The 12,724-nt window shown below is 41.0% G+C and overlaps 1 long non-coding RNA gene across 1 annotated transcript; it reads left to right on the top strand.

The window, feature by feature from the left end:
• The first annotated feature begins 6,565 nt into the window (after positions 1–6,565).
• LOC132450101 (uncharacterized) lies at positions 6,566–11,238 on the top strand. The gene is made up of 3 exons (XR_009523790.1): positions 6,566–7,203; positions 9,035–9,155; positions 9,604–11,238. It is a non-coding gene; the product is annotated as an uncharacterized LOC132450101 (long non-coding RNA).
• Positions 11,239–12,724: the final 1,486 nt, after the last annotated feature.

Raw genomic sequence — 12,724 nt, 5'->3', positions numbered from 1 at the left:
GAGTGATTCTTGGTTGGACACAAACAATAAAACGAACAGACCATGATCAAGGGAAATGTTAAGAAACAAGTGATTTCTCTGTAGGGATCCTTTCCATGATGATACAATATAATCAGAGCCTGTCATTGGCAAAAACAAAGATAAAAGGTACAACGCTGGTGATAAAAGAATGTGCTGCCCGTATTATGAATTCTCGTTACCTTGAATTCACCCACGCACCACAGCATAATGGACAGGAATTAATTTATGTTATTCCATTCATTTAAGTGTGTTCTCAAAGCAAACCTTTTGGGCTCCATAACTTTTATCACTGCAAGTTGCAAACCTACATTCCAAACGTGCATACTCTTCAAAGAAAAAACACACGTACCCACATGCATGTTTGTCATTATGTACCTCTCACCTGCTGATATAGGCAACATGAATAGGTATAATTATTCTAGGTTGGACCAGTTTGTTTGTTTCACCATTGAGACTCACTTAAAGGGCCCCTATTATTTTCCTCATATGGAATGTTGATTAGTCATCAAGCGCCTTTCTCTACCCTCTAGTGACATCACAAGTGGGATTTTTCACCCAGATATATATAAATAAATATATAATAATAATAATAATACATTTAATTTAGAGGCACCTTTCAAGACACCCAAGGTCACCTTACAGAGCATATAGTCATCATTCAAAACTATGTAAAACAGACTAGGAATAAAAGGAAAACAGAGGTTAAACATGAAGAATAATAATAATTAATAACACTCAAAGACGCCTAAAGTGAAGGGGGGACCTCACTAACCACCACCAATATGTAGCACCCACTTGGGTGATGCACGGCAGCCAATCGGTGCCAGAACGCTCACTACACACCAGCTTGAGGTGGAGAGTTAGGGATGAGGTGGAGAGTGAGGGAAAAGAACATATTTAAACACTGTCGATCACATTTAAACAATATCGACCACATGTAAACACTATCGACCACATTTAAACACTATCGACCATATTTAAACACTATGGACCACATGTAAACCCTATCGACCACATGTAAACACTATCGCCCACATTTAAACACTATCACCCACATTTAGACACTATGGACCACACGTAAACCCTATCGACCACATTTAAACACTATCGCCCACATTTAAACACTATCGCCCACATTTAAACACTATGGACCACATTTAAACACTATGGACCACATGTAAACCCTATCGACCACATGTAAACCCTATCGACCATATATAAACACTATCGACCACATTTAAAAAACTATCGACCACAATCAAACACTATCGACCACATTTAAACATGTAAACCCTATCGACCACATTTAAACACTCCATGCGACTTAATGACTCATGCGACACCATATAATTGTGGTCGATAGGGTTTACATGTTTAAATGTGGTCGATAGTGTTTATATATGGTCGATAGGGTTTACATGTGGTCGATAGGGTTTACATGTGGTCCATAGTGTTTAAATGTGGTCCATAGTGTTTAAATGTGGGCGATAGTGTTTAAATGTGGGTGATAGTGTTTAAATGTGGTCGATAGGGTTTACGTGTGGTCCATAGTGTTTAAATGTGGGTGATAGTGTTTAAATGTGGGCGATAGTGTTTACATGTGGTCGATAGGGTTTACATGTGGTCCATAGTGTTTAAATATGGTCGATAGTGTTTAAATGTGGTCGATAGTGTTTACATGTGGTCGATATTGTTTAAATGTGATCGACAGTGTTTAAATATGGTCGATAGTGTTTAAATATGTTCTTTTCCCTCACTCTCCACCTCATCCCTAACTCTCCACCTCAAGCTGGTGTGTAGTGAGCGTTCTGGCACCGATTGGCTGCCGTGCATCACCCAAGTGGGTGCTACATATTGGTGGTGGTTAGTGAGGTCCCCCCTTCACTTTAGGCGTCTTTGAGTGTTATTAATTATTATTATTCTTCATGTTTAACCTCTGTTTTCCTTTTATTCCTAGTCTGTTTTACATAGTTTTGAATGATGACTATATGCTCTGTAAGGTGACCTTGGGTGTCTTGAAAGGCGCCTCTAAATTAAATGTATTATTATTATTATTATTATATATGATGTATAGATCGGCCTACCAGTTTGTATAGTCCAGGCTGCTCTTGTTGTGCTTGCTTTCTTCCCCTTACTCTCTGCAAGATAATAAAAAACCTTAGGTCTTTAGAAAACGTGAACTACACCATTTAAGGCCCTGGAACACCGGCTGGTCGATGTTTGTGGCCCTGGTTTTTGCGATATAGCGGGACATATCGTTTTATTTTGCCCTCTGCTCCCCAGAGGGCAAAATAAAACTCCCTTAATAAGCATGGCATAAATATTGACAATGAACACAACTAACAAGCAATCCAGTCACAGTCACCACAACATGCTAAAACAGATGGCATTATGAATAAAAAGGAGCAGGGTGCACAGATACATGTAGGCATCATCTAATCCAGTGTCCATCAGCAGCAGCAATCTCAGCTGGTGCCAAACAAAAGAGTAAAGAGGTAGGTTTTCAGTTTTGATTTGAATACCGCGGCAGAGTAAATTTCCCTGATCACAGGTGGCAGTCTATTCCATAGAAAGGGTGCTCGATATAAGAATGCTCTGTTTCCTGCTGATTTCTTCTTAGCCTCTGGTACTCATAGAAGGCCATTTCCCCAACTCCACAGGGGCATAGAAGGACTATAAGGAATAATAAGGTCCTTTAGGCAGGGTGAGGCTAATCCGTGCAAGGCTTTATAAGTAAGCAGAAGCACCTTTAAATTTGATCTGGCAGTTATTGGGAATAAGTGTAGATAAGCAAGAATAGGAAGAGATGAGATTTTTTTTTCATTCCAGTTAGAAGTCTAGCCGCCGTATTTAGCACAAACTGGAGGCTTTTCGTGGTAGAGTTTGGTAAACCAGGGATAGGTGAATTGCATTAATCCAGTCTAGACAATATATAAAAGCATGGATCATTTAAAATATATTGTTGTTATAATAAGAAGATATCCTATTATTGTTGCAATTGGATTTAGTTTGATTGACCTGGATCGTGCATCTGAAACCCACCTCGAAATGTCTCACGCAGCATCTTGAAAAAATGGAGGACCAGCTTTTGAAACAGCGTCTCTACATCTGCTGTGGATAACATTGGTCTGATTTTAGCAATGTTTCTCAGATGAAAGAATGGCGTTCTTCTTTTTACATGTTCAAAAGACGAAGGACACCATCATTCCTCACATAAGGTTACACAAGATATTTCACATGGGAACTTTGCGGCAAAACAGTGAAACATTTTCGAATTGTGTTCTGCGTTGCTTTGGGCCGATGACTATCAGCTCCCTGCGTTAACCTGCTATCCAAGTACTTCTTGGATATCCATCTTGCAGTCAGGTAAGATTCGACCTTCTTGATCTGGGTGGAGTTCTTTGATTTACTAGGGATGTAGATGTGAGTGTCTGATAGTTACTTCCTACTTCAGGGTCCAGGCCAGGCTTCTTGAGTAGCAGTTTTATCACAGCAGCCTTAAAACTAGAGGGATCTGTTCTAGTAGACAAGGAAAGCGTCATGACGGTGAGCATAGCAGGTCCCACAGTTTCAAATAGTTATTTAGAACCTTTGCAGGGAGCGGATCCAGCATAATGTTGTGGGTTTAGATGCCTGTCCTCGTTTTGCAATTCATCCACAGAGATTGTGCTGAGCTGCAGGAAGGTTGCTTCGAGGTGGATACGTGGTGATGCTTTTGTAGGACGTTCAAAAGAGAGAATATATGTAAAGCATCAATTTATTTTCTAACGATGTTAACATTGTTGACACTGGAGAAGTAGGTGCGTCTGGAAGTAGCAAATGCAGTTTTGTAGAGGAGGAGGCTGTTATGCCATGCAAGATGCAAGACTTCAGGTTAAGTTGGGTGCTGGTCTTTTTGTCATTCACATTTGGATGATGGATGTAGATAAGGCAGTGTTGAAGTCCTCAGTGAGACTAGCCACAGAGCCCCTTACAGAGGGGAGCAATTGAATTGGGTAACTCTGTTTATCTTTCAATTTTATCAATTGAATGGGGTATTTGCCAAGGCTGTGGATGCAGACGTCGGGTTACCACCACCTTGAAAGTGAGCAGAAAGTGTTCTGATAAAGCTGAGGTGTACTGGGAGACAACCAGGTCTGAGATGTCAACACCACGGGTAAAGACAAGGTCCAGCGTGTGACCAGGTGCTGGAGGAGTTGAATTACTATTACAAGACCTCTGTGGAATCACAGCGGGAACCACCCATCATAGAGCTGCATAGCATTGTCCTTCCCAACAAACGCAGAGTCAGCTGCATTCTGATGGCTGACAAAGGGGCTTCTTTCACCTAACCCTTCACGTTCCAACACACATTTATAGGCCCTTTTGTAGGCTTTATTTCCTCAGAAAATATTTTCTTTAGAGGTTAATATTGAATATTAAAATATTGAATTAATAAAATACAATTTGAATTTCTAGAATAACTTGTCCTTGAGAGACTTTCCATGAACGGAGAAGATGGGGTTGGTCTCGAGGTTGAGGAGGCTGCAGGTTAATCCCCGGCCTCCTCCATTGGAGGCTAGGGGACCAGAGGAAACCATTAGCAAGGACGTGGCACAGCGACACTTGAATTTAATTAACTAAATCATACTGGAACGGGAGAGAGAAAGCAGAGGATTAATACATCTTATAAGGCCAATTACTAATAAGGAATAAGATAGATAACACTTTATTAATCCCCCAGAGAGGAAATTCTTTAATGAGTGAGGGGCTCATAAAAAGAGGACAAACGTTCTGGTCCTCATCGTTAAAGCCTTCAAGGCAGAACTTCAAACTTGCTGGTGGTTAGGAGACAACCGTTATGTGACATAATGTTTTATTCATCCAAAAGACAATTTTTTTTTTTTTTTAATTAGCCAGCTAGCTAAGCATTGTTTGTTGGTTGAACATCATTTAACACTCTTTACAATTATACAATTACATTTAAATTGTAAAAATATATAGTAAGGTATTATTGCTTCTTATGTGTAGATATATTTAAAGCTGCTAAAGACTGTGAATTAAACTGTAGAACTCTAAAATAATTACGTGATACTGACTGTCATCATAGTGAGCCAGAGCTGCTGTAATAGATCACATGCCACACGTCAAAATGTACCATATGATAAATAATTGATTTGCCATGTTAAATTAGCCCTTTTGTGGCCATTTTCTATTGACCCATTCTTAAAGTTATTCGAATTGGTGGTCCAGGACAGTCCTGGTTGAGGGTGTTGGACTCCCAGCTGAAGATGACGGGGCCACACTCAATATCAGCGGACGTTATTAACGGCTATTTAACACTATGGCCGTGCTCTTCGTTTAAGCATCTCTGAGCAAGATGTTCTACCCTACCGGCTCCATAGTGGTAGTAGTTCAGTGGCTGATGATGCATTTATGACTCCAGATGATTCTTTGATTGTTAATATGTTGTTCTCCAAGGGTAAATGATTTATCGTTCTGCTCTATGTAAATGATTTGAGTTTATTCTGTTTATCATTTCCAGAACATCTCATTTATCTAGCCTACTCCTTGTTCTTTTCCTGCAAATTTGAGAAGTTAGCTGCATGCAGCTTACTTGGACGGGTACTTTTTGTTCAGAAGCAGACAATGACAAAGTAACAAAGTTAAATAATATATAGGAAGTTTACCAGGGTACTGGTGTGTATGCAATCTGTTGGATGCTTCTAGTTTCAAAGCGTATTAATATACAGAGTGTACATTCTTAGCCTGGTACACCGTAGGCCTACACTCATGGTATAGCATGAAATATACAGTATAATATGCACAGTACTGCCATGATATTCTGGTATAGCAGTGTACCCGTTATTTTTGGTCTGGTAGCGTCCAATGTGAATTGTAGTATATTAGTAGTAGCATGATGAGCACCATGTTGCTGCTGAGAGGTCCTAACATATTTGAATACATTCGGTTTAACCCATGTTGACTCCTCTTCTTTCTTCTGAATGAGAACAGAAGAGGAGGAGAGGAAAGACCTCTGGGACGTTTGCAGAAGACATTAAGGAGGGTACACTCGGTTATATCATACATCCCTATCTTTAGCTGGGAGCCATGCAGTAAAACTAATGATTTTCGAAGTCTGAGTTGGCCTTTTTACAGGGGTTACTAATGGCAATTTCTCCTTGACCCTTATATCTCTCGTACGGCGACCATCTGCCTGAGCTTACCGGGCGGTTGTTTACGCACTTGAATAAAGCAAGGAGACAACGTTGATGACAACACAAAAATGTGTCCACACTAATTGTTTTCGCCCTTGTGCATGTACTATGGAGACCTAAGGCTGGTTTATACTCCTCCGTAAAGTCTGTAGACACGGAGAGCCCTCTCCGTCGTCAGAGACCCTCTCCGTAGCTCTACGTGCACATCCAATCATTTTTAACTATCCATCAACGCTATTTTGCCTATTTTAACAGGTTTGATGTTGATTATCCATTACCAAATCGACGCTCTAGATACATCACAAGGGAAAGTGTTGACCCAGATCGGTGATGGATGGATAGGTGGATGCTGAAGGAAGAGGATGACCTCGTGAACAGCTAGGGAACTTTGTGGACATCTGAAAAACTAGGAGTCCAACATAAACTATATCACCCTAGGTTTTGCTGATTCTTACCATTCCAAACAGATGGACGATAAGGGAAATAAACGGAGTTATTAAACACCTGCATATGAGCTTATGGGTTTATAAAACGTATGAGGCAATTAAAGGGGCGAACTGTGCAACTGAACAAATGTTTAAAAATAGCTTCTGACCACTGTTTGGGTAGTCTTCTATACCTATATATCTTAAACAGAAACCAGAGACAGTTTGTATGGAAACAGCTGAACAATTCTCTCAACGCCGCGTTATTACGAGCGCATGTTCTGTCACGGGTGCGTGCACAGGTAAATGCGCTTCCGCGTGAGTGCACGGCGACGCGGATAGCGTTTCCGACACGACAAGAGACGCAGCGGTGGGCAGCGGTAATATAACGATGATAAAATAATGTGAAGAAGACACATGAGGAGGATGGACCGTCAAGGCGGAATGATTTGCAGAAACCCCGTCAAAGTATTCGCCTGCGCCTCTCTATGTCTCTCAGAGCGCTAAATACTTTGCACCGAGGGACGAACAGCGTGGACACCAGGGAGGATTAACACATGGTAAGACCCGTCGAGTAGGCTGCAGGGAACTAGGGGTAAAACAAACCCAGAGACATGACTAGAAGAACAGGGCTTAGTTTACGTGCATTGCACTTTTTCATTGTTGATTGAATACCTGTTGTTGAGTCAATTCAACACTTTACAACGTCTTTATTTTTTATTTATTTTCGTTTAACTTTATCAAACGCTAATGAATAAATCAATATTTTAAATGTCATGACCATTGACTCGGCCGGTATCGATGTTAAACCACACATTGGCGGAAGTAGACCAGATTGGTATATTAACTATTGATTTTGTGGGAGTGTGTGTGTGCATGCACCTCTCTGCGGATCTCATGATAAAAGTCTTCCTTTCTGCTTCTAGTAAAACCACCTGCTGATATCTTTACTGTATTTATTTTCTGAATGGATGAATCTTGTAGAATACATCAGGCATATGTAAATTATGGCATGCATATATACGTACATACATTTGTATACATATGTATACATCTGTTATAATAGATGTATGTGTTTCTATAACGAGACATCTCCTGTAATTGTCTGCTTCTTGTAGCCAAAGTTGATTCATTTGATTTGATTCATATGTTTTATTGTTTCAAAATCCTCGAACCACCCCAGTGCAATTTGAGCATTTTAAATGGTTTTATTGCACGCCACAATGCTAAGTTAGAGTGTGTGAGATGCCTTGCATAAATGTTCCATACATTTTGAAAAACAATGGTAATAACACGCTGAACGAATGGGTGTGAGACAGGTTTAAACATTGAAACGGCAGAAACAGTGAGACAGGTGTAGACTGTGAGACATGTATATAATGTGAGAGAGGTATAAACAGTGAGACAGGTATAACGTGACACAGGTCAAGAGACAGTGAGACAAGTATCGACATTTAGTAATCGTTTTACAATGGTTTAAAAAAACATTGTTTCTTCTGTTTTGTGCTTCCATTGTATGTCTTCCCGTTCAGCACCTATCATCCTCCTTACCATCTCTCGAAGGAGTGAGCCCTATTCTGTGTTCCTTCTTAAGGTTGCTTCCCTCTGGCACTGAAGAGTGAGACTTTCCTTTTCCTTAAGGGGGCTCAGGGTTAGATGGTGTCTAATTGTAGGCCTGTGAAGGACTGTGATCAACGGCTGGACTAATAAAGTTGATTTGACTTGAATAACAGACTTGTCAATACAACAACAAGGCTTAGCTGAAGTGATGAGCTGTAATGAGGAGCCAGGAGGTAAATGCTGCTCCATGACAGGGATAGGGATATCTGGTTATACCCTCGGGCCACTAGTTCCTCGTTCTAGATGTGGACAGAGTCCAGAGTGTATTTGATCAAACTTACACTCTTGTCTGTTGTCCTTGAAGTTGTAGTTGGGGAACAGATTCTCTGGGCTATATTTCAGTTTCAGGCAATTAGCAGAAGGGGATTTGGATTACGGTAATCAATATAGTTGATCAGAATAGGATAAAGTTATACAGCTGATTAGAATAAGATATGGATACAGTTAGTAATAAAGTTGAACAGAAGGATACAGTTATCAACTGTATTGATCCGAGGGGGATAAGGTTGTCAATATAGTTTACCAGCAGAGGATAAGGTTATAGATATAGTCTACCAGAAGGTGAAATAAAGAAGGTTATCAAAAGAGTTGATCAGAGGTGGAAATTGATAACGTTATCAATATAGTTGATCAGAAGGGCATATGGATAAGGTTATCCATACAGTATATCAGAAGGGTATATTGATAAGTTTATCAATACAGGTGTTCAGAAACGGATATGATATGTTTGCAACAAAGAAACCTTAAAGAAAAAGCGTGTTGTGTTTTTAGAAGAACCATGTCTGCCCAAACCACACATGGACTGGGGAGCTGTGGAAGAGACAAGCGGAGGCTGAGGCTTTACTGGTGTCATTAAAACAACCAAACCCGGTGTAATCCAACATGAGAAATGGTAGGAAGGAAGTCCGTTCTGGTGGCCTATTGATTTTTGTCGTTGCTGTTGTTTTCCAGCAGCAGATAATGCTGTGTTTAATGTTGTGTTAAAGTGAACATTTATTCACTACAGCTGTGAACATTTAACAGGAGGTAAGATAATTATACATTTGCTTTATGTCTCTTTGTCTTTGTGTGTCTCTTTATGATTTGCTGTTTTATTTTTCTCTCTCTTTCTCCTTCTGTCTTCATCTCTGTCTCTCTGTTATAAATTAAAAAACTAATATTTTCATGTCGATTACTAGTAAGCTAACTAGCAGATTTAACACCATTAAGTTGCCCGTTAGCGGTATTTATTTAAAATTTAATTAAACTATCATCAGTCAAATGCACAACAGCGTGTATCAGGTGGTGGGGTTGACCGCTTCCCCTTTTCAACAAGCCTAACAATCTTCTCTTCCTCCTAGTCGACATAACAACATGACGGACTGGGCCAGCGGATGACATCATGCACATCACTGTCCACCCTGGCAGACAATGAGGCGACTTTAGGTCTGGAAGATCCCAAGTTATAGACTGGGGGAAGTCGATTCATGTTAGTATCATCCTTCTTCGCTTCTGGCGTGATGCATCTATTGTGTTCGTCAATTTGAATCAAGTATGTCTTCAAAGGACTTTTGAACACAAAACAAAATGTTAAAAGACACAAAAGATACCATCACTGAAAATAATCGTCATATCGCGTTTAATTTTTACAGAATTGCATTATTTACTGAATACATAACGTATTTGCACTCTAAACATCTCTTGTTATATCATATTATGAAGACCCTGCCATTTCTGGTACCTAATAAAGACTTAAAAGAGCAGCCTTGACCTGCTCTTTTATATATAGTCGAGTGGGCTAAACGCCTAAGCCGCTGACGTAAATGTTGGGGGAAGGACAGAGGAACTGTGTTCGAGTCCTGTGGATGTGAACTCGGGAGCGGTCAAAATATTTTGCCAGCATCAATGGAAGCCTACCACTGTCGGTTACACTGTGAGACAGGACATGATCAAATAACCTTCAAGTTCAACTCAATTTAGAGGTGATGTAAGACCCTGAGGGGCCATCCATTCAGGCCATGGTCATGCAAGTTGTTTTGCTGTCAAGATATTTTACACTAGCAAATATGTCAACATAGGGGCGAGGTTTATGAATAGATGGACTGCTGAACATAAGAACATCAGTGAACGAAAGGTCGCTGATGCCTCTACCGAAAGGTAGAGGCTTTGAACTGTTGTTTATGTCATTGTAACAATGTCCACGATACACGCCACCTGCCTTTGCTCACCTCTCTTCTGCCCCTCTTCCTCTCCACCTCTTTCCTTTCCTCTCTCCTCTTTGTCTCCATCTCTCCACCTCATATTAATGTGGGGATGGGCTGGGGGTGTGGGGGGGGGGGGGGGGGGTGTGGGGTCAACACTAATGCCTGGCTCCTTAGAAGTGACAGCTCCTCCTTGCTTAATAGACCCAACGTGGCGATAGCATGGGACGTAATTGGCAATGAGAGGGAGGTGGGAGGGCACCAGGCGAGTGCTTTCCTCCGCTGAAGGGACGGCCTTTGGCTTTGTTTCGTTGGGCTCTGCGGCCTTTGGTGGCGTCAGTGGACGGCTGACCGGGCTAACTGTCCGACGTTTGACTTCATCTCCTCTTCCTTAACTCCTCATCATCCCATTCCCCGGTTCCATTATTATTCTATGCATTATTCAAAAATCCTTTTATACTGTTTATTAATTGATGAAACACTCCCATGCATAGTGACCGTAGTGAGTTCAGATCCAGCTCATTGAGCCGCGGGTAGGGGTTTGGGGGCATCTTGCTCAAGGACGCTCACAGGACATTGGGGTTTGAACCAAAAACCTTTCGGCTAGGAATTGAACTAGCCAAACTATTTGAAGCGGAACATGTCTGATCGTCCTGTGACAACTTCCACATCCTGTTTGAATCCTGGAGTCTCTCTCTCTGTAACTGTCTCTCTCCCTGCCTCTATTGGTTTATCTGTCTCTTTCGTTCTCTGCTTCTCTCTGTCTTTCCCTCTATCTCTCTCTCTCTCTCTCTCTCTCTCTCTCTCTCTCTCTCTCTCTCTCTCTCTCTCTTATTCTCCCTTTCCATCTCTCTCTAATTCTCTCTGCGTCTCTCTCTTTATATATATTTCTGTCTCTCTGTTTTCGTCTGATATATTTGTTCTCTACGTTGGGGTGGTGGGGTGGGGCCGTGTCCTGAATGTTGGAAGACTGACAGCTCAGCAAAACCAAGCACTCACCTTCTCTCTCGCTATCTCTTTCTCTCTGTATTTTAATACAATTATTTTGACCTTTATTAAAACCTTCAATCCTCTATTGTGAATTTCCCCCAATAAATAAAGCGGCATGGTTGTCACAGCTGGCAGCTTTTATTGCAGCTCTACCCCTTAAAGTCTTCGGGAAAACCATTTTGAAGACATATTAAGAGTTTACCGGCTCACTCCTAAAACGCACACTATTGTGTTCGGTCAAGGGCGATACCATGTTGGGTAAGCTACCTTGTGTATACTGGTGTTGTGATACCGTGTGAAAAGCAGTCCATTAGTAAAAATATCAGATTCATTTAATCATGTTGTGTTGCCGTCCCAATGTCTAATTTCCACGTCATTGTGTTATTTTTTATTCTAGTTGCAAAAGGGTTGGTGAAGGTGTCAGCTGGGGGGGTGAATATGAAGGGGTGAATAGTTCCGGTCTCCTCCCCTCTGGTAAAGTCATACAGTAGGCCGTGATCCCGTCACACCAGATTTTCTGTTTTTATTCTGCCTGTTACGACAGAGGGCAACAGCACCCGCCCACGTTAAGTCCTTTTCAACAGCGGCTGCTTATAAAGAGTGCCGGGGGGGGGGGAGGGGTAATTATCAAGTTATTTCTCTATTTAATTAATGCGTATTGCTGCGGAATGGGCAATTAACCAGAAATCTAAAGTAGTCAGTCAGTCCACCCCAATTAAACCCAACAATGCCTACATGCATTAAAGAAACCGGAAAAATAAGATAAATGCGTTTGAACGGTAAGAGACTCGTACTCAACTTTACCACTGTTCTTGTGTCACTCCAACCTATTGTTTGCTTAATCTGAGCCCTTGAAAATATCTAAAATTGAATTTTCTGGACATGACCTTATGACGATCTTGTCAGCATAACTACGTAAAGTTAAGTTTAAATCATCTGAATATTCTTGTCCTATTTAAGATCAGCATATAAGTGATAGATTATTAAAAAATGATCATTAAAATAGATTTATACAATATAAATAAGTTATCAAATATTAATATTTGATAGCATAAAAAAGAAGATCCTGCTGCGTCCATTCCCCCCAACACCCAGTCTTCCCACGCTACTGTACCCCGGGGCTCTGATACTCCGATCAGGGATGTACCGCGCGGTGAATATTCATAAACTCATATTAATAAACCAAAGGAGCAGAGGCGGTGTGAAATGCTTCCGGCTTCAGATGTGTGACACTGTGCGTGGGGAGAACTTTAATGTTTAACCTCTGGTTTGTAACAAAGCTACAGGTTCA

This window comes from Gadus macrocephalus, chromosome 21, assembly GCF_031168955.1.
Source record: "Gadus macrocephalus chromosome 21, ASM3116895v1".
NCBI classification, from domain to species: domain Eukaryota; kingdom Metazoa; phylum Chordata; class Actinopteri; order Gadiformes; family Gadidae; genus Gadus; species Gadus macrocephalus.
The sequence above is the reverse complement of the archived record's forward strand: the minus strand, read 5'-3'. Positions and strand labels throughout refer to the sequence as shown.